Here is a 23,984-nt window from a genome sequence, read left to right as displayed (position 1 = left end):
GCTCCATTTACTGGTGATATAACATGAATTAATTTATAAATAACCAGAAATTATTAAGCTCTTATTTTTAGATATATATTTACAGAACAGCGAGGATGTATTTCAAGGTTTGTAAATTGTTTGTTCTATGAAGGGTCTACATACATACTAATTAGACTATGGTAGGAAAAGTATTCCCTGGGAGGCTTAATGTCAAAAATGCGATAGTATTTTCAAAAGTCATTGTAAAATGGAGGTATTATAACCTACTATTTGTCGCCGATGACTTCGACTGCCAAGAATTTCGCGGGAAGTATGCAATTTTCCTGGATAAGAAGTTTCCTGTGCTACCCGAGTAATAAATCTGTGTGGTGAATTTTATCTCAGTCCATTGAACAGTTTTTACTTATGTAACTAATAAATAAATATCATTGGATACTTGACACCAATTTATTGACCTACGCCCAAACTAAGCAAAGCTCCAAATCCAAATAATTTATTCAGTAAATGGGCACTTTACACGTCATTTTTTAAAACTACCAGCGCTCGTACTATACAAGCTTTGCAAATATAAATACCTATACAAAGTTTCACATGGTGCACTTGAATTAATTTTACATTAATTTCGGAAGCATCGCTAGTCCTTGCGTGGTTATCTAGATGGCGCGCGCGACCAACTCCGTATTGCAGTTTGCAGTAATAAAGGCTTTATGTAAAACTATGTTACGTTCTTGCGCTACGAACTACGATACGTAACTACAATATTTTAGAGACACTTCGACCTACATATATCTGAATGACCCATTTGTGTAATGTTTATTTTGTTATAGCTATAGCCTTCGCGCGCTTGGCTACATTCCCGAACGTGAAGTAAATAAAGGTGATAAGGGCACCGGTAATTTTAAATCGCATACGTGTTAAAATGGTGTAGGTAAATCTATTCATCTCTACAAAATTAACGCTTAAATTAAATTGTACTCTCCTAATTTTAATGTGAACGTGATACACACTCTAAACCCTATATAAGTTTTGGTACCCAGGTTTCTGTATGAAAATGCCATGAATGTACACTTTCAAAAATCTCGTACAATATATAAAAAATATATATATATATTTTTAGGGGTTTGTAATTGTTGCAAGGTTAACTTGCCACATAACATGTCAATTTCATACTAGAAACGTCAAACTTGGCTAATACTTTTCGTTCGGTTTATTGAGTTAGTATCAGTTGATCCCGATACTTAGCAAATTGTTTAGATTATTGATGTCAAGGATGGGCTTTAGGGAATATGAGTGACATCTTATATCTTGATTAGATATGAGTTTTGTCTGAAGTTTACTAGGCATCTATCTTTCATAAGCCCGTCTCTTGAATACTTCTTATTCTTCATTTATTGTTAAGGTGTCTTGTAATATTTTGAAAGCTAAAGCACTATATCGTTGTCCGGTCTCTTGTTGTTTGCCAAACTCGAATTTGGCGCGATTGCTCGTTGCAGTTCTGCCGCCCATAACCATTTTTTAGGATTTCATACATAAGTACAGTCATTGGGGACCTAATTTATTGAATCAGGCGTTACTTTGCAGAGGTTCATATCAATGAACTAAAACAATAACTTTGCTCACCCGCGACCTTCTGATAGCTACGTTTATGCAAGATATGCGTGTTCATGCAGTTCCTTCCTCCTCCTCCACACTAAGAATACACACAAATCACACAAACCCATCTATCACCACTACCACACTACACTGACGCATTTCGAACTCAACCAGAGTTCATCTTCAGAGCAACACAACCGTACACCATGCTACCAGATGTTAGACTAACAGACGTTTTAATTTGTCACTGTAACTCCCTAAGTACCCACCTATATATTTTTTTCTCAAACAAAACTACCCACAATATTTTGTATCATTTTATCTCATTGTACCTATCTCATTTTGTCGAATAAGGCTATGTTTGCCATGCTTATAAATAATAAAATTAAAATGAAGTTACAAATAAAAAGAGACTCCCTTTTAATTTTTAACTTCATCTTAATATCATATATCTATACAAAATACCTGTTTTTCTTTCAGCCAATTTCGCTCTTGACCGACATTTTTTTTGACAGCTGCATTAAAAATTACAGCTTCAACCCGGGCGTGATCGTAACGAGGGTTTTTTCTGCAGCTACCCTATGCACTAAAATGCCTACTGGAATTACAAATTAAAGCTAACAAGCTTCCCATGTTACCGGACTCAGCTTCTGTTTTAAAGCTGCCCTGTCAATGGCGGGGGAGCGGCCCCTCAGCGGGCCGCCGCGGTGTGCTCGCGACCTCGCACCCCAGCTGTATGTCAGGTTTCAATGCAAACGACCAAGTAATGGGAAAATCGTATTTTGTTTGAATTTGTGAGTTTTTAACCCCCGGCGCGAAACGAGGGGTTTTATGTGTTTGGCGCCAATGTCTTTCGGTCTGTCTGTGGTATCGTAGGTCTCAAACGGCTAAACCGATTTCGAACTTTTTAATTTAGTTTTTTTACTAAGTTTTATTTTACTTCACCTCATATAAGTATATGAAGAAGTCTTTTTATGCTTCGAATCTTTAAACTTCATTTAAAAGAATCTCTGATTAACCTGTCAGAGTTCCGAAACATTTTGCTAAGGCCTGTTATATTATTGACTGTTACATGCACCAACCAACACTGAAAAAAAAAATCAAGATTTGCTAACAGTAACAAAAACTGTTCCTTGTAACATAACTTGAGTGACAACAAAATTAAGGCCTACTAGTAGCTAAAAGTTAGGTGATGTCTTACAAAATCAGTTTTGCAATATTAGTATTATTTTGGTTCCTAATTAGTAAATTTTGGCTAAACGTCAAGTAGCCAAACTAGTTCAGCTATCTTTTTTTTTCAGAGCGTTTAAACTAGCAGTGGTGTAGAATGAACACTTTGAAAAGGCAACCCAGTTGGAAACAAATAGTCCATGCCTAGCTCTTCGTTCGGAAAGTGTGGTTCGTGATTGTATGTATGTAGAATAACAATATTGTCGCAAGCTTGATCAGTTCTCAGTTATAATTTAGTTATCCACAAGTACCCATCGCCAGTGCATCATTAATAACCCAAGTTTGGACGTCGCTCGCTGCGGCAACCAACTTTGTTTCTGATTTATCATCAACGCCCACATCTATAATGGATTCTATGATTTTTGTAACAAAACTCCTGAACACTTTAAAGTTTCGTTGTTTCTCACGTACATATAGATATATTGATGTGTACCTACCTGTTTGTTTACCCCTAACGCAGTGTAAAGCGCACTCTGTCTTATCTATTTATCTAATACCTTTTTACGAGCAATTCTTGTATATATTTGTGTACATGTGTACATTTCGGGGATCTCGGAAACGGCTCCACCGATTTTGATGAAATTTGGTATGTAGGGGTTTTCGGGGACGATAAATCGATCTAGCTTGGTCTTATCTCTAGAAAAACGTTGTTTTAGTGTGGAGAAGTAATGAACACGTACTCACAAACTTTCACATTCATAATATTAGTGCTTTCATCAATTCTGTGTGTAGTCTAGCCTCTTTGTCTGTACATCTTACCTATTTCATTAATGCTATGGTGAATGTATTCAGATTCTGTAAAAACAGGGAGTAAGAACATGCAAGAAAATATTACTAGCTATTACCTGCGTCTTTGTCTGCAAAAACTTGGCAACTTCATTCTCTTGGCTTACGACAATTACACGAGGTAGCATCTCTAAACTAAACTAATTTATTCTTTTTAATTATTAAACACACAGTCTGGAACCCTTCTTAGAGTGATTTTTTTCTTGCAGGGTAAAATATTTCGTAAAGAGATTTCATCCAAATCCTTTGAGCCGTTTTTGCTGGATGGAGTAACATTACGTATACGTTATGCCAATGCAATTTATGGAAAGTGCAAGCAAACCGATCAAAATTCTTGTATAAACACCACTGGATTGAATCAATAACACATTTATCTATAATTCGTCTCGTTAACTAGACGTCTAATCACGTTTTTCACCAAAATTAACTTGATTTAAATATTTAATTTTCATTTGAAAAATCTTCGTCAAAATCTGACGTTATTTTTTGAATTAAACTCGTGTATAATCTGTAGTAGCATAGACTATATAGCGTAGACTGAGATGGAGGAAAATTTGACATTTTACAAATCGATTAATACTCGAACGAATAAGCGATTATTATTTATTTACCCTAAAAATAAAAATAAATACTGCTTTTTTAATTCAATAAACAGTCTTTTGAATTAAATCAAGTATTGTAAATAATAAAGTAGACAAATATATTTTGATGTATTCAATTAATAAATTAATCGTTTTACTGAACAGAATAATTATTTTGCAAAAGGTTCTAGGTTTTCACATCATTAAATGTCTGAGGTCGGGTTAATGGCGTCTTTGTTTACCCTTTCTATAAATTGCATTGACATAAACCATAGTAGAACTTATATCTCATTTATATATTATATAATGTAGGTAATGATTTTTGGTGGTTTGGTGATTTTTGACCTATGGAGTAACATTACATATTAGAACTTATCTCATTTATACGTGGGTAATATTTTTTATCATTTTTTCAGGTAAGCATCAGTCCCTTCAACTCCAGCCAGCGTGGGTGAGCTATAAAAAAAACAATAATCTCAAATGCGCGGACGCTTTTATTACTTACGCGTTAAAGCCGAATTTAGAACAGTTCTTGCGCTCGTAAAATGTATGGCATTGTTTTATTATTGTTGCCAGGAATGAAAATGAAAAAGTTTTTTATGTATTTTATATTCAGTTGGGCTTATAGTTAGTGCTAGATAATGGTCGAGGATCTGCTTAAAAAATAAAAGGCAGCCGAGGTCGAGTCAGGCTTGCGCACCGAGGGTTCTGTACAATTTTTTTGGTATGTCAAATAACATATTAACGGCCGAATCTATAAATATCCAACAGTGAAGAAAAACACATTGAGGAAACCTGTACAACAGCTGTGAAGCAATTCATTCGTGTGTGTGAAGTTCCCGATCCGCATTGGGACCGTGGGGGAACTACCTCTTTCTGGGAGGAGGCCTGTGCCCAGCAGTGGGACGTATACAGGCTGGGACGATGATGATGATATCAATGATACACACGCCGCTTTTCACATATACACTCCTTCTAAGGATAAAAAACACCTGAAGAACCAAAAAAAAACTGCTACCACAGTCACAGAGTTCGTAGACCCTCTACGCGACACGTAGCGCTACGCTGCGAACTTCGTAGCAGCCGTAGCACGTTTCATTTCACCGCGAGTGAAAAACGTTGAACAGAAACTTTTGACATCACAGCTTGGCAGTTTTGCAATTTAAAAAAAAAACTGTTGGCTTTTGCTCTCTTGGAGTTACGCAACAAGGTATGGAAAGGTATTATGCTCGGAGTTTCTTTGTGCCATAGAACTACAAGTCACCGACACATAGCTCAATGAATGCAGATCGCTTGAAGAACAGATAACCGTTGGGGGAGAAATGTCCTCTGTCTATGAATTATTGTATAAATAAGTGACATGTTTGTATTATAAATATAGGGTAAATTAGGTACTTTATTTATTTATTAGTAATAATATTTATTAATTTATTATAATCACACATTGGTATGGGGATGTTTTAAAAAAAAGTGAACCCTTTTCGTTCAAAATGTATTAAATTTTTCATACAAAATTTTCTGAGTCAGTTTTGTGACGCCCATAGTGTATGAAAAAAATGACACAAAACTGTCCTTTTTTTTGGACTTTTTTATTTTAACTACCTGCGTTAAGGTGTGCAACTTTTTGGTCTTCACACATTCCCCACCGCGCAGTCCTAATAATGCTGTAGGTGTCCATGCCAGCCAGCTTGTGTGCCAGCTGTGTGATAAAAAAAACTACCAAAATTAAAATTGTATAGATAATGTAATATAAACAAAAATCGAATAAAAGTCATAATACGTAGGTGATATAATTATGTATGTATTCGTAGATGTATTGCTGTTACGTTTAAATTTTCTGATCTACTTTTGATGCACCACCTGTTGTAAACTAGTCCTTCCTTCTTTCTGTAAAGAAGGTTGCCTGGAAGAGATCGCTCTTAAGCGATAAGGCCGCCTATTGCTCACCTTGTAATTTTTTTTTCTCTGTGTATCTGTTTTCTGTATCGCTTACTATGTCTGGTGTACAATAAAGAGTCTTTGTATTGTATTGTTAACCAATACATATATCCAGAGAGCGGAATTTCCATGGCATGTTTGGACCTGTCATAGTGACTTCTCACTTATCGACTCTACCTAAATGATGTCGATATATTGATTAAATTAGATTGTCGTAAACTTATCATGTTATGTAAGCGTTCATTTTCCGCATACAAATGGATATTTGACTGTAAAAGAAGTAAACACGATTTAAGACGTGAGTTATCCGGTTCAATATCATTCCAAGGAAATACGATGAGAAATGATGACCCCCCAATATAGGGACTTACTCGTAAATTTCGCTAATATTCTAATGCTAACGTTATATTGTTGCGAATCAAGCTCATAAAAAGCTTTCCATCAATACGGCGAAGTTGGAGTAAAGCTTGTAAGCTGAGAGCTTTCCCAAAGTTGCTGCACCGAGCCGGGATGACAACGAGCTTTGTTGGCTGCGTCGCCGGGTGCTTAATTACATTATCAATAATTATTTGACATACAAATGTAATGTTACGTAAATACATATGTATTTCATACTAGTCATATGTTACTCATATGGTTCCTCAAAAATGTCAGTAAAAGTGGACGTTATTCTTTACATATCAAAAGGCGAAAAATTTTAAATTTGAAAAAGATTCCTGGCTGGTTAACTCGACAATAATGTCGCATGCAAATTCCATTATTGTCGAGCCGCAAAATTAAAAAAAAGTTAAAACACACAAGTCTTATTAAGCCAACTCGAATTGCCGGTATCAGTTATTTTGTTGAAACTCCGGACTCAGCCAGCAATTGTGTACTTCCATGCCACGACAATAATCTACTATTGTTGTTATTATTAAAATTGATGTTGGAACACTGAGGCTTAGCACGCATTACGATTAAGCGTGAGCAGTTTTAACGCACCGTCTCTTTCTCAAGCGTAAAAAAGGTTCAACTATAAATGAAACCTTGAAGAGTACAAAAAAATTCATTGAACGCTAGACTAGTAGATTTCAGTTTCTGGCGATGTTCCAGGTCCAGGCTGACCTATCAGGTTGTCGGAGCGAGCGTCTATCCAAAAGGCAAAGGAATTACCACTAGAATAAAGTGCATGTAGGTACCTACGTGGTACCTACACGCAAGTGACGTGGCATGAAAATTTTCGTTGGTCAACTAGGAGAGTGAGACAAACGTAGTTGGAGTGTACAAGCTTTTCCATGCTTGTCATTTGACTTCACTTCAAATAAGTTTTTGGTAAAAAATCATTTTTAATGCAAGCTTTTTCTGCCGACTGTACTTGCATTGCCACCCTAACTACATTTGCATACCAAATTTCAAGTCGATGCCACTAACCGTTGAAGAGTTCCGTCCTGCGGAGACGATCCTGGCCGGACTACCAGGATGTCACTACCAGATTATTGTATTGTCACGCAAACTACATAAGTATACCAAATTTCAAGTCAATCCAACTTCCAGTAAGTTGGTTGAATTTAAATTGCAAGATTTGATTACACACTGACAGATAGACAACGGGACAGGTGAAGCTAAATAAAGCTTGTAAAATTACAAGCCTTTAAAAAATGAATAAGAAAACAACCAAGCACGGCACGGACTATAACATTTATTGCGTACAAAATGTTTATATTTCACTTTAACTCGTGTGACATGTTGATAAAATCGATCTTTTCAGAAAATCATTTCAAAGGTCTCATAGGGGTTTCACCACGGTCCGGCTCCAACTCGAAACTAATCAGACCGTTCTTGGCTTAATAATTTTCTTCTACATATTTCTATTAAATATGCCACGATTGTATGAGTTTTTTCAAGCAGTTCACTTTGCATCATAACCTAGAAGGGTCGCCGAAAGATAATGGTGCAAAGTGAAATATGGTGTCTCCCACGGGCGTCAGCCACAATCAATCACGCAACTATTCATCCAAACCATTAGGGGATTACGAGGAAAACCATAGTTTAGGCTGCGTACTAGTGGAATAAGTTATAGGAATATGTTGTTGTTGTTGTAACTCTTTATTGTACATAAAACATATGAAAAATACAATTAACAAGAGAAAGAGATCTACAAAGGCGAACTTATCCCTTAAAGGGATCTCTTCCAGTTAACCTTTGAACGATTGAAAGGACAACTAAAACATGAGTAGACACTACAATGGAAAGATAAAAGGATCAAAAAAATTAAATTAACCTAAACAATACATTATAAATAAGAAATAAATATCTACACATACATATATGGGTACACACTAATACAAAACAATAAATAAACACTAAACTAATAAATAAATAAATAATAAATAAATATCACGGGACAATTCACACCAATTGACCTAGTCCCAAAGTAAGCTTAGCAAAGCTTGTGTTATGGGTACTAAGCAACGGATAAATATAATTATATAGATAGATACATACTTAAATACATAGTAAACACCCAAGACCCGAGAACTAACATTCGTATTTTTCATACAAATATCTGCCCCGACACGGGAATCGAACCCGGGACCTCAAGCTTCGTAGTCAGGTTCTCTAACCACTAGGCCATCTGGTCGTCAAACATATCAATACATATCAATATCAATAGACTACATATAAACTACATGTAAATAAACATACATACGCATACACATGTAGATTCTTATGGTTTGGAATGGTCTCGCTATAGTTAAATAGACCTGAAGAAATATATTGCAGATATACTACGAACTAACAATGGCTCTTGTCTAAAAGCTTTAGTACAGATACAATTATTAGTAATAAAAGTTAGTCTTACAGACTCCATTAGATTAGAACCTCACCTTAACTAATTAAGTCATAATGAATGAGGTCGAAAGTATAGAGATCTTTCATAGAATCGAACCGGCTAACGTACTCAATAAAACTTTATTGCCCTAGGGGAACACCCCCCGTAAAACAATATGCTATTAATGAAGTGCAATTCGTTATTTTCGAGCGCCATAATGTTCAGAAGTAATAACACATTACCACCCTTTTTAGCGGTTTCTACTGAAATAAAGCCTACTTTATTTACATGCCACGTGAACATATTGAATACCGACAATCCTAAAATGAAGACGAAAAAACAAAATAAGAAAATTTACAAAGTATTTTTTTTATGAAATAGTATTTTCTTCAGAGTTAATATTAAACTAACCTAACCTAACCTACTGCATTCTATGTTTTTTTTTTTTGGAGTCTTTTTGTATATTTTTTTTCAATCATAATTTGATTGCTTAGAAGCGACATCTCTTGTCTGGGTGAGCGGTTGGTTCCGAAAAAGTGTGACGTCTCTCGATGAGAGCGGAACATAGATGTCGCTAGTGCTGCTGCATAAGTAGCGTAGTAGAATAAGCAACCTGAGATATGTATGCATAGGAAAAATTCGTGTCTAGATTCCTGTCCAGCGGTGGTGTAGGGGTTATAGCACGCAGCACGGATTGCTGAGGACCTGGGTTCGATTCCCAGCGCTGGTCTCTTTTTCTGGTTTTTCTGTGCATCCATGTCTCAGTTTGTATTTTCGCTACTGCATTCTATAAGATGCCATTTAAAAAATCCTGAAAACAGCACGATTCTATATATTTTATGGCAAACGTTGGTATGGCAATAAATTCGGGCAAGTAAAGGTATACGGTCGCTGAAATGTCGTGATAATCTGATAATTTCAAAAATAGCGATTTATAGTGCCAGAGATGCTAGTAATTATGAAAATTATTTGTAGGTAAACAAACTAATGTAACTTGGGTCGTATGAGGAGACTTTGCGACTTCCGAACTACGTAACAGAGAACGCGAACGGCGCTTCGCAAAGTAAATAATTGACTAAACTAATTTAGTCTGTTCGCACGGCCACGCTGCAAGCGTCCGCGCAACTCCGGCAGCAGAGTGCGCTCCAATAGCTTTTAGTTACAACTTTGTCTTGTCCAGAGGCCGTATTGTTTAACTGAAGTTCGAGAACCCTTTCACATTCTCTTTCCACCCTCGTCTTATACCTTGTGACAGAAGAAAAGAAAGGAAGAAGACAGAAGAGGAAGCGGTGAAACGATTCAAAGTCAAAGTCAAAATATCTTTATTCAATTTAGGCTATAACAAGCACTTATGAATGTCAAAAAAAAATCTACCACCGGTTCGGAAAAACCTCTGCTGAGAAGGATCCGGCAAGAAACTCAACGAGGTACATATATATTTTTTTTTAAAACAGATTTACAATATTATTAAACGATATGTATACATCACAAGTATTTAACACAACTTTATTGACTATACAAGGCTTTATTGATTGGCCTATACAAGGGTGCTCTGGGTGCTATTAAATTAATCCAGAATATATTGTTGATTGTAACTCCAAGCATGATAGACCGTGGCCAGTTCTGCCGGTTGCCGGAGCTGTAAATAATTACTGATTGACTAGAATGAAGACTGATATATGTATATAGCTTAGCAGCTATTATATTGAAGTAACCGGATACCAACCCGTGAAATCCTTATTTATCAGTGGTTCGGTGAACGTCTGTTCTCTTCATCATCAGTTACACTTTACTATATGATGCTTCCCGGGAACAAATGCACAAGTTACTATAAAAAGTACTCGACTTCCTTTAGTGCCTAGTGACCTTATCGTGCTGACGGAGACCATCGCGAGTGCTGCTTTCTGGCCACATACGGCAAAACTGTGTGAACCCGTTGCGTAACAATCTCTGACATTCAGCTACCTATATCTTAGTCTTTAATATTTTATGTAGTACGTTAGAATGTTTGTATGTGGGCCATGTTGCTCGAATTATTTGTTTTATTATTAATAATTATTGATGTGCCCGTATGCCGTATTTAAAGAGTTCCTTCAATTTCTTTAGGAAGGATCATCAGATCATGACATGGTAACAATAAGACCACCTAAGAGTCAAGCTAAAAATCAATTACCCAAACCGAGAGAGAGAAGCCAAGAAGGTGAGAACGTGCGTCGAATTAAGTTCAGTTCAAGCATCTTATTGTTTAACACAAATCACTATCTTCTTTACCACTTCTTTCTGTCACAGGGTATATAAGACGTGAGTAGAAATAGATGGTCAATGCGATCACGAAATAATACGGCCTAAGTATGGTCCTTCTATCAAACTTTACTACTAACCTAGCTAGAGTTAGAATCGTTACGTAACAAAAACAGAAATAATCCGAGGAACCTCGCAGCCCGCTACAATGCGGCGTTAGAGCCGCTAATGCGTTTTAAAACGTCTCTTAAACGTAACGTTACTTTACCCTAAACGTTTTGGGTTTAGACGTGGTTTTAGTGTAAGTGATCTGTGTTAGAAACCGGATTTTATATTGACGACTGTGCGACTATAGTCTGTAGTTAGTGTTCTTAATTGAGTGACTTTAAAACATGGAATTTCCTGTTAGGTTCTCACGGGATACACTAGTTTGTTACGATGATTTGCAGTTATAGTTTTTGAAGATAATTTACTACATACTAAAATAAAGTAAAATTACTTCTGATTGTAGCATTTTTATTCAATTATTATATATTTTTTTAACCTTTAACTACCACTACTCCGCTTCGTACCCGGCTCAAAACTGCTCACTATTGCTATTTTTACTAATTGTGACGTAAGGAACAGACGGACAAACGTATTAGTATGGATAGTTACATTTTCATTTTATTTTAGCCACAGCAGACCATTTACGCCCTGTTTCACCACCAGTTAAGTTCCTGTTATCTTGTGTGTTAGATATCCATAATAGCGTCTTTATTTATTTTATTCAATTAAATAGAATCAGCATCACATATATCTGTCATATAAAATATCAGAAACTTAACAACGATTGGTGAAACAGGCCTTTAATGTTGTATATTGACGCAAAGCCTCTCAATACAAGCTTGGATATACGAGCCGTATTAAGGACGATGACTCTCAAGTTCGTGCAAACGGAATTTTAATGCGTTTTTTATCTTCCTTCCATTGTCCAGAGGTAAAGGAAGGGTAGCCATCCGTCTTGCTCCTTCAAGGGCCCATAAACTTGATGCCTGGGTCTAAACCCTCTAATTGGAAAAGTAAACGAACTGTTTATTGAGATGGGCTTTATTTGCTTAAAATGCTGTAGTAAAAGTTTTAAGAATCCCTTTCGAAATGTTTGTTGCTTATTTGATGCCTTTCAGGGATCGACGTTACGTCTTTGGCCGTGCTTTTGTGCAATAATGTTGTTATAATAAATAGTAAGTAAAGGGGATTGGACTGGGGAGGGGACTGGACAACGGTTGACCTGAGTATTTTTCAAAGAGATACAGCTCTTCTTCTTAATACATTGACACGGCGTGCACCGACACCCAAGCTGTTCCCCTTTGATGGAACCAGTAGAGAACCGTATAAAAAAATATTATCCGACAGGCACTCGAGGATTACGATTTAAGTTGCACCCTGTTACTATAACTATATCCAATATCAAAATAAAACTGATGTCAAATCTTCAGTTAAGGAAACTTTTCCTTTACAACCACAGCGTGTATTTTTGTCATAACCATGGTAACCATGAGAGGGGCCTTGCTCATGTTTTCCATCTATGCTGTTAGTAGGAACTTATCGCTTATGAGTATGAACCATAGAAAATCAAATACTGCAAGTTTAGTAACCAAACGAGATATAGTACGTTTAATTGGACGCGGAACTGACTGCCGAGCGACGAAGCGAGTTAATATTTAAATTCGAAGTCGCAGTTCTACGGAACGAGATTCGTTCCGATAAGGCTTTTAGTAATTAGGTATGCTCAATCTCCTAACGAAGAGAGAATATTGTGTTTTTGTCGTTACTGGGTAAGGGCGCTGCTACTATTAATGATTTGTATATTTTATGCATAACATTAACGTGAAATATGTTTTCGCGTTTCCAGGAGGGGGGGCTAAATACAAAAATAGACGAATGTTAAAAAATAAACAAGTTCCGAAAGTTAATTACGGTGTTGCCAATTCAAAATAGTGCCGACAACTACCAACAACGGAACTTTTATTGCAGTAATGAGACAGTTATATGTCTCACTACTTCTAACTTATTGTAACCAAGCTAAGTTAGAGCAGACCAGACTGAAGTATTCTGTTGCTACGTTTATTGTTGTCTTTGGACTGAGGAATCTCCTCATCGTGTGTTTGAGAGCAACCAATTTCACTGAGAGCCGCACGCACTCGTAAACGCTCGAGCGTAACGAAGCCATAAACTTTGCAAAAGCTACGGTAATTGTCTACTAAATCTTCGCATTCCGAAACTTATCTGTTGCTGAAGACATCTTCTTTCTCATGTATACAACATACGTATGTGTGAAAGGGGGACACATATGCGCTTGTAGAGTATGCTTCAAAAAGGGCCAGATAATTAGCACAATATGGCGTCGAGCACATTCAGGCGGGGTGGCTTAGTGTAAAAATATTCATACATGGCAACACTTCTGACGAGCACTATGCAATTCGGCTGAATGGCTTTGCGCACAGCGCCATGAATAAATGTAATTAAAAAAGCACGATGTGTTCGCGGTATTTTCCATAGATAAAATTATACTGTCAATTTTTTTTTGGAGCCTGACTAGGCCCGAAACATTGATACTAATGAAATGCGTATACTTTATAGGTAAAAATATATTATTTATCGATAAACTCGGTATGTCACTCTTTGGTACTCTACGTTTATCTTTATTCCGTGGGAACTACGAAATGGGTCTCAAATATCCATACCAAAGTTAATCCTAATCAGTTCAGCTGTTTAAGCGAGAAAGACAGACATACCGTGTTACTTTCACATTTTACAACTAGTAACACAACTAAAATTATCCATGCGCACCCAAAATCTTAGCAAAGTCTTAGGTACAGAAGGAGTATTTTAAGTCATTAGGTTTTATTGTGTAATTCCCGTGGGAATTCCGAAATTACTGCAGTCTTCATATACGTTAAAGAACCTTGAAGAACAACCGTACAAGATTTCATATACATGTATACGTAGACTTAGAGGTTAAGATTTTATATGCGTCCAAATTTCAAACCCGCTGCAACTGTTTCAACGTCAGAAACAAACTCACGCGTCAGCAAATCACTTTGGTAGTAAATAGGATTCTACTCGTAGTTATTCATAAAATAACAGCGGTGCTCTTGCGGTGCTATAGAATATTCTATAGACAAAGCAATCCTTTTACGAATCTTGTTTATGGAACGACCCTCGCAGGTAGGAAGGGGGAGGCGAGCAGTAATCGAGTTGCAAATGACATGCACGGCTTGCCTATGGCTCGCTAAAGAGGTTCCGTAAGCGAGGTGGAGAGTGAATTACAACTATCTGTAAGTTAATTTGTACGGTGGTTGGATCTCGGGTGCTAATGTACTTCCGAGTGAATGATGCCCGGAAATGTACGATCTAATAATTCTTGGTTTTCTTGATTGCTGTTATTTGACAGACGGCTCAGTTCATTGATAGAAACTACTTGGAATTAACTTTTGGCCAAAGCGAAAAAAAAATCTTTTACACAGTTATTGTTAAAGGTCAAACTGTAAATGACACGTTATAAATATAATTTTGTTTTACATTTAAGTCCTACATACATACAAAATCGAATGCCTCGTCTTCACTGTCTGGCGATAGTGGCAATACATATAGTACCTACCTATTCTCACTGAGATTCCTTAGAGTTCCTTTATTGCAGATCGATCATTGGTGTTGCCAGTTTTCTGGCGCCGAAACAAAGCCCAACAAAGGGGCACGCGGGCGCGGCTACACGCGTCTCAAAGGAATCCAATTTAATTGAACCGTACCGAGAATTACGTATTAGCACGTATTTTAGGACAGTTAGTGCTTTTACTTGGAATAGCTGGCCTACAAATTAAAAATTAGCTCTGACAGACAAAATTCGGAATGAGCTACTCACCGGATTCATGGCGATATTTAGGATGCCAGATTCCGTTGCTGTAGACTACTAACTATATCGTACCAATATTAGTGAGATTTACATTATATAAATTTTTAAATCTTGCAAACAGAAAGTAAATTACTTAGGTACTAAACGCATGGTGTCTCTGCAATTCAGGGTCTGGATGGGGATTTTGCTAAAATATGATTGTGAATAGTCCCTTATCAATTACTGAGGGTGTAGAGTTGGCCCTGCTCACGTCTTACGGAACAGCATATGTATTAAAAAGTACGTATACACACGCATAGAAGGTACACAAAATCATCCAGCAGGTAAATTTTGTGTGTGGCTATATGCCTAAATTTGCAAGTGACAACAGCAACATGGCAAACCTGCGGTAAATCTGCTGCCTGCGCCCTCACGGGCCATTGCACTTCGCCCCACTTAGCCTCCCCCACGTATAATTAGAACTCGTCGACATGTTTTGGCTTCGGTTGCCGGGCAAGTCGTAACTGGCTAGGCGATACATGCAAGTTCGTCAGTAATTATTGGTCGTTTAGTCTTGAATATAGTCTTTGAATGTTCAGTTACACAGCTTTAATAAGTACTAAGTTATCTATTGACAGTTGATGTGAAAATTACTGTAATTTGAACTTTTTTGAGTATTTTTAATTTTCTCATTCCCCTAATATTTTAAATGCGAAAGTTTGTAAGTCTGTTTGTTTGTTACTTCATCACGTCTAAACCGTTGAACCGATTTAGATAAAATCGGTGCACAGATAGTTTGCGTCCCGGGGAAGGACATAGGATTGTTTTATCCCGGAAACTTGCATAGTTCCCGCGGTATAGTGTTTTGAATTCGACGCGGACGGAGTCGCGGGTTGTTACCCGCTAGTTTTGAATGCGGGAAAGATGTCACAGGGAACCTATATTGTCTTAAAGGATCGCAATGCAAATTTCTCTAGTCACTGTTGAGTTGTATATTTTTCTATAGTTACGATAGTGAATATTATTACCATGCGATGGTCCAGAGTCTAGTCTAGACTTGTGAATTACACTCGGGGCGGCACTCTGGCCGCTTACGTGTTGGTAATATCCATCGCGTTAAAGATCTTTATTGGTTGTGTTACTTGTGTTCCTAAGTAATCGCTTTAATCTTTTTTTTTAGCTTTTGGGCAAAGATTAATTGATGATTCAAGCCTTACTGTAGGTCCATCAATGAACTGATTGGAACTAATTGAGAACAAATCCAAGTCATCGTTCATCTGTTATTTTATTTCCTCTCATATTTAGTTCCCTGTCCTTTTTTTATCTTGTGGCGACTGTATTTCCGCTTCCGCTTTTATGATTGATATTGCGCATGTGCGGATTTTGACGTTGACTTTTTCATTTCGAATTGATGCTGTGTAAATAAATATAATTCCTTTAAAATTAGTAATTATTCCCATAAGTGGTGACCCGCGACTACGAACATGCAGGAAAAATTCGAGCAATGTATGGAACCAAGTGAAGCAGTGGTTTATCGAGTGGGTATTAAGGTTCCGCCATTTTGGCCTGACAAACCATCGCTTTGGTTTGCGCAACTAGACGGACAGTTTGCCTTATCGAATATTACATCGGATTCGACGAAATTCTACCATGTAATTTCCGTGTTAGAGCCTAAATATGCGTCCGAAGTCGAGGACATTATTACTAAACCGCCTGACGCGAATAAATACGAGACTTTGAAACAGCAGTTGACAGCTCGCTTATCCGCTTCGCGAACAGAGCAACTGAAGCAATTGATGTCGCGAGAGGAGCTCGGAGACAGGAAGCCAAGCCAGTTTTTCCGTCACATCCGTAGCCAGGCGGGCCCCGACTATCCTGATGAATTTATACGGACTCTATGGTCAAGCCGATTGCCGACTTTGCTTCAAAGCATTATCGCGACGCAGGAAGACATGCCGCTAGAGAAGCTAGCATTGCTCGCGGACAAGGTACACGAGGCTACTTCGCACTGTACTGCTCATGTTGCTGCCGCTTCGATGTCGACATCACCATCGCTACCTGTGTCTGCTATCGACGAGTTAGGCCGAAAAATTGAAGCTTTGACGCAAAGATTCGATGCGATGTCAACATCGAATAGACATCGTGACACCAGAGCAAGATCGAAGTCACGTGCCAAGCGCGGCAACTCGTCCAGGAGCCGTTCCCGTGCCGGTGGCAAACGTCTCTGCTGGTACCATTTTAAATTCGCAGAAAAAGCAGCTAAATGTATCTCGCCTTGCAATTACTCAAAAAACTAGCTAGGGAGTCGCTCGAAGCGACTAGTGATTGTGCGGCTGTATCGGGTCGTATATTTGTTACTGACATTAAAACTAAGGTGCAATTTTTAGTTGATACTGGGTCTGACCTATGCGTATATCCTTTAAGCTATTTAAGTGGACAAAGGCGTCATAAAACGAATTATGAGCTTTTGGCCGCGAATAATACTGTTATTTCTACGTATGGCTGGTTGAGTTTGTCCCTGGATTTTAATTTACGCCGTGATTTTTCTTGGCGATTTGTTATTGCTGATGTGAGTAAACCGATAATAGGTGTAGATTTTTTATCCTTTTACAATTTGCTTGTTGATATTCGCAATGCGCGCCTAATTGACAGCATTACATCGCTCACATCAGTCGCTCTGGTTGCTTCTACTTGTGCCTGCCCGCAAATAAAAGTTGTTACAGGTGACTCTTCGTTCCATAAGCTGTTACAAGAGTATCCTGATATAACGCGGCCAGTTGGAACATCACAAGAACGTAAATGTAAGCACCAGACCCAACATTATATTAGGACAACTCCTGGGCCACCTGTTTACGCAAGACCCAGACGTTTAGCACCTGATCGTTTGAAGATCGCGAAACAGGAATTCGAAGAGATGGAGCGCACCGGTATCGTGCGAAGATCTGAAAGCTCATGGTCCTCTCCTCTTCACCTTGTCCCTAAAAAGGACCAAGGTTGGCGACCTTGCGGAGATTATCGAGCTCTCAATGCTCGTACGGTACCGGACAGATATCCGGTGCGCCACATTGCTGATTTTTCGCACAATTTATCAGGCTGTAAGATTTTTAGTAAGTTGGATTTAGTGCGTGCATACAATCAGATTCCTGTTGCGCCAGAGGATGTATCGAAGACAGCAATCACGACACCCTTTGGACTTTTTGAATTTCCTTACATGAGCTTCGGTTTGAGGAACGCCGCTCAAACTTTTCAAAGGTTTATGGATGAAGTCCTTAGAGGTCTGGATTACTGTTTTCCATTTATTGATGACGTACTAGTAGCTTCTGCTAATAATGTAGAGCATCAGGAACATCTACGAACGGTATTTAAACGCTTTAGCGAATACGGCATTTTACTTAACCCTAACAAATGCGTATTGGCTGTTCCGGAAATAGAGTTCCTGGGCTACATGGTTTCATCTGAGGGTACTAAGCCTATTGGTGATAGAGTCGAGGCTATTCAAAATTTTTCACGCCCTAAGACAATTAGGGAGCTTAGGCGTTTTTTAGGCGCGTTAAATTTTTACAGACGTTTCGTGGCTAATGCGGCCAAGATACAAGCTCCACTCCATGGACTGCTTAGTGGTCCATCAGTGAAGAACAACAGCAGCATTGATTGGAGTCCCAGCTTGGAGGAGGCTTTCAATGCTTGTAAAACGAGTATTGCTAACGCTGCTCTTCTGGCACATCCCGATCCAACTGCTCCTTTGGCTGTTGTCACGGACGCGTCTGAATTATCTATCGGATCTGTCATACAGCAAGAAGTTCAAGGCCATTGGCAGCCGCTAGGTTTCTTTTCTAGAAAGTTAACACCAGCGCAGATCAAGTACAGTGCTTATGACCGCGAACTCCTTGCTATTTATGAGTCGGTTAAATATTTTAGGTATATGTTAGAACTAAAACCGTTCTTTGTTCTTACTGACCATAAACCGATAGTATCCGCATTTAAAAAGTCTCATGATTCGTGTTCACCGCGACAATTTCGATATCTTGATTTTATATCACAGTTTACCACCGACATTCGTTATATTGCTGGTGAGGACAACGTTGTCGCGGATGCACTGTCTAGGACTGACGCCATAACAGACATACTTGACTCTGACTCTTTAGCAGCCTCTCAAGCCACGGACACAGAACTGAGAAATTTGATCAAAATCGGTTCATCCTTAAAATTGCAAAAGGTACCGTTTGGGAATACGAAACTTTTTTGCGATGTGTCCGGGCCAGTTCAACGTCCATTTATTACATCCGAATTCCGGAAGTCAATTTTTAATAGTATTCACGGACTTAGCCATCCTAGCGTTAGGACTACCGTAAAAATGGTAACTGAACGCTATGTATGGCCGGGTGTTAGGAAAGATTGCAGAAACTGGGCGCGAACGTGCATTTCTTGTCAGAAATCAAAAATTTCTCGCCATGTTCATGCGCCAGTGCATGATTTTAAACTTCCTTCAGCCCGTTTTTCCCATGTCCACGTAGATCTTATAGGCCCACTTCCGATTTCTAACGGATACAAATATTGTCTTACCGCCGTTGACAGGTTTACGCGGTGGCCTGAGGCCGTTCCGCTTACGGATATTACGGCTGAAAATGTAGCCAAGGCATTTATATCTACGTGGATATCACGTTTTGGTTGCCCTGAAAAGGTGACTACAGATAGAGGTAGACAATTTGAATCTCATCTTTTCAGTAAAATTTCGTCAATCATCGGTTCACATCATCTTAAAACTACTGCGTATCATCCAGCTGCTAATGGTCTTGTTGAACGTTTCCATAGACAATTGAAGGCAGCAATTATGTGCCACGCAGACGAGAGCTGGACAGAATCTCTTCCATTGGTTCTTCTCGGTGTACGTAGTTCATGGAAGGAGGACTTGTCCGCATCATCCGCCGAACTAGTTTACGGTGAAGTGCTTAAGCTCCCTGGTGAATTTTTCGAACCGACTACTGACAGACTGACGGACTATACTGATTTTTTGACTAGGTTGCGTCTTCATATGAAGAAACTTCAACCTAAGGCCGTAGCACGACATGGCTCTTCTAAAGTGTTTGTTTTAAAGATTTGTCGACAGTATCACATGTATTTATAAGACAAGACTTTGTACGACGATCTTTGCAGCCACCTTATGCTGGCCCTTATAAAGTAGTCAGTAGAAATGATAAGTTTTTCGCCATAGACGTAGCAGGTCGAATTACTAGTGTTTCGATCGATAGGCTGAAACCTGCTTATATCCTAACAGATGAACCAGGTAGCACTTCTACGTCATCTACCACTGTTCCTGCGAGAACACCTGTGGTTGTAGCAACTCCTACACCTTCTAGGACTACTCGTTCTGGTCGTCAGGTTATTTTTCCTGATTTTTATCGACCCTAAAGGTCTCCGGGGGGCTGATGTGGCGACTGTATTTCCGCTTCCGCTTTTATGATTGATATTGCGCATGTGCGGATTTTGACGTTGACTTTTTCATTTCGAATTGATGCTGTGTAAATAAATATAATTCCTTTAAAATTAGTAATTATTCCCATAATCTTATTAACCGACTTCAAAAAAGGAGGAGGTTATCAATTCGGTTGTAGGTTTTTTGTTATGTTTGTTGCCTCAGTACTCCGTCATTTATGAACCGATTTGATTTTTTTTTGCTTTCGTGTAGGAATGTCTTCAATTAGGTCCCATAAGCACCAAATCAGGATCTGATGATTGGATCTTAAGGAAATCGAGGGAACTCTTCAATTGTTGTAGGGACACCTATAGTAAATTGGATATATTTAGTAGTAACTCTTGCATTTGCTCTTGAAAGTCATCATTTGGTGAAGTGGAAATGATGACGAAGACCACAGTTGACCATCGGAGTTACTAATCAATAACAAGTATTTCACGAGTTGAATTTTAATTACTTTGACATGTTGCTAAACAATTTATGCTCCTCGTAATGCATATGGTAAAACGGGTGGTGAAGCACCAGGACTCCTCAATAATGAACGTCTCTGCATCGGAAAAAGAAATCTTTCGTAAAAGGTGACGAACAGTTGATATTAAACTATTGTATCTTAGATTATTTACACTAAAAAGCGTGAAAAAAAATTATAACAAAAAATTTAACCGTATTGTAATTGCCGAATTAAGACATTCTAAAATACGTGATTAAATCCAACCGTATACGCATTTAGTGAATCGCGGTCCAGAAAATATTGTAACCCGTAAATACAAATATTTTTATTCATACAGTTTTAACCTTTACCAAGGCCTAGACAAAGAAAGCCTCATAAATAACGTGGCGCCGCCCGTCTAGACGGGACGTTGTTTGTTGCTCTCTCTGAATTCCCCGAAACCTTAGAGATGGTGAAGCGTGAGTTGCACCAATTTGCTACACCGAAACACAATCAAGGCGCCAAGTCTTTGATCAAGTAAATTTCTGCAAGCCGAAATTGATTAGTTTTTACTTAAAATAATTATTAAAACGTTTGTTTGTATGTACGTAGTTAAACTTTGGTTTAGTGGTCTTCATTCTACGTAAATAAATATCATGAGACAATTTACACCAATTGACTGAATTGACCTAGTCTTAAACTAAGCAAAACGTACTACTAGGCAACGGATCAAAAAACAAACAACGGAAAATCAAAAAAACCGACTGCCCTAAAAACTAAAAGGAAGAAAATATGTAGTGGTCTAGAACTCTGTCAAGAAACTCATTTAACCAAGATTATTACCAAGATTTTTTGAGCTGGTTACGATTTGAATGGGTCCCGACTGTTGAACCTTAAATGAGCTTCTTGACAGAGTTCTAGACCACTAGACTTATTTTCTACCTTTTAAGTTTTTAAGGCAATCGGGTTTTTGATTTTTTAAATTTAATATTTTTTATGAAATGTTGTAAGTACATATAATCATTACCAGCAGCCATCTTTGGAAATATCCACATCTTTTAGAAAATCTAGATTCCATCATTAAAAATACTTTCATATTAACATTTTTGATAAATCATGGTCTCAGTCATCATTGCCCATTCGTCACGGAGGCTTAGGCATCCGTCAAATTTCTCACGTTGCCCTCCCTGCCTTTCTATCCTCGGTCCACTATACTCAAGATCTTGTCGCCAAGATACTCAAAACTCCTCTAGACAACCTAGATGTGCCTCACTTGAACGAAGCTAAAACAGCATGGAAGTCAGCTTGCCCGTCTGCTGATTTACCTATTTTTCCCAGTTCGCAGCGGCAATGGGATGAGCCGCTCTGTAGAATGGTGCGGGATAACCTTTACCATACGTCTACCAACCCTACAGAGCGCGCCCGCCTCCTTGCCGTTGCGAAATGGGAATCTGGTGCTTGGCTTCACGCCTTACCATCCACAAATACAGGCACTTTTCTTGACGACAACACATTCCGGCTCGCTGTGTGTCTCCGTTTGGGAGTGGCTTGTGTTGCCCCACATCGCTGCCATTGCGGTATGCAGGTCGACTGCCTCGGCCACCATGGACTCTCCTGCCGCAGCAGTACTGGACGCATCCCGCGGCATGCAGCCCTTAACGACGTCATCCGCCGGGCCTTGGTCAGTGCCGGAGCACCAGCCGTTTTGGAACCTTCGGGCTTGGTCCGCGACGACGGCAAGAGGCCCGACGGCATGACGCTCATGCCATGGAAAATGGGACGGCCGTTGGTTTGGGACGCCACTTGCGTCGACACACTCGCGCCGTCCCACCTTCCATCTACAGCCAACAGGGCCGGTGCCTGCAGACTCTGCGGAATGCCTCAAATGGCGCAAATATGTAGGCATCAGTAGTGCCTACATTTTTGAGCCGTTTGGGGTAGAAACCATGGGTCCTTGGGGTTTGAGTGCTGTTAATATTTTTAAATCATTGTCGTCCAAATTGATTACGGCTTCGGGTGACCAGAGGGCTGGCTTTTTCTTAGCACAAATATTAAGCATTGCCATACAGCGTGGTAATGCTGCCAGCCTTCTGGGCACCTTACCACCTGGCAGTGATTTTGGGCAACTTTTTTATTTATAATTTTAGTTTGTATGTAGTTTTAGTTACCTTTATTTTGTTTTATATTATACAGGCATTTCTTCGAATGTAATAAACTTACTATCATTACCCAGGCTTCTAAAACACTCTCGTTCGTAAGTCCATATTAACGACCCTAAAGACACAATGTGACATGGATTATATAGGCAGTAATTACCTTACCTACCTGTAATACATGTGTCGGGTAGCTCTAGCCCTGGCTGGGTCACCGTTCGAACTGTGTCTACATATCGATTGCCGCTGTACATTCTACACACGCGACACTGACGTCACGCACTACGCACGAGCTGTATCGAAGTTACATACATGTGTCGAGAGTACGAGTAGGACTTTGACTAAATCGAACCGGCCATTATTGGTACAAACTAAACTACTGTTAAGGTTTCTTGTCACCACAACTAAATTTAAGATCACATGTAGATAGAGTGTGTCACATATAGTAGGTACAGTCAACAGCGGAAGTAGATTAGCAGTTGTGGTGCTCAAAATGATTCAAACACTCCCTTATTACCTTGGCAGTAGAGTCGTGTGTAGTGCCCCGGTCGGGGCAGATATTTGTATGAATAAAGGAGTGGCCACACCGCTGCTTATAAAACGGTGACTGTACGGAATCGCAGTGACGCATCGTATGCGCACCGTTTTTTACCCGACTGCGAAGAAGGAGGGTTATGTGTTTGGCGCGTATGTATGTATTTTGTATGTTTTCCATACCGCTGCTTAAAATACGCAAACGATGCGGAATCGCAGTGACATGCCGTAAATGTCACGAGTTTTGCTCGGTAAAGTCCTGACGTTTACGGCACGTCACTGCGATTCCGTATTTTAAGCAGTGGTGTGGAGGGCATGCGATAAAAAGTAAAAACGGTGCGCATACGATGCGTCACT

The 23,984-nt window shown here is 38.9% G+C and overlaps 2 protein-coding genes across 7 annotated transcripts in view; both read left to right on the top strand.

The window, feature by feature from the left end:
• tkv (serine/threonine receptor kinase thickveins) overlaps positions 1-23,984 on the top strand; it is a 273,659-nt gene that overhangs the window by 164,908 nt on the left and 84,767 nt on the right. The window lies entirely within an intron of this gene.
• Positions 1-23,984, top strand: part of bsk (mitogen-activated protein kinase dJNK) — a 154,681-nt gene that overhangs the window by 56,367 nt on the left and 74,330 nt on the right. Inside the window, exon 1 of one of the 6 annotated variants that reach the window (XM_074105946.1) lies at positions 4,601-4,623. The exons of the other annotated variants lie outside the window; for them this stretch is intronic. The gene's annotated coding sequence lies outside the window, so the exon portion shown is untranslated. Of the gene's footprint in view, positions 1-4,600; positions 4,624-23,984 lie in introns of those variants that run through there. 6 annotated transcript variants of the gene reach the window in all.

Source organism: Choristoneura fumiferana, chromosome 23 (assembly GCF_025370935.1).
Source record: "Choristoneura fumiferana chromosome 23, NRCan_CFum_1, whole genome shotgun sequence".
Lineage (NCBI taxonomy): Eukaryota > Metazoa > Arthropoda > Insecta > Lepidoptera > Tortricidae > Choristoneura > Choristoneura fumiferana.
The sequence above is the reverse complement of the archived record's forward strand: the minus strand, read 5'-3'. Positions and strand labels throughout refer to the sequence as shown.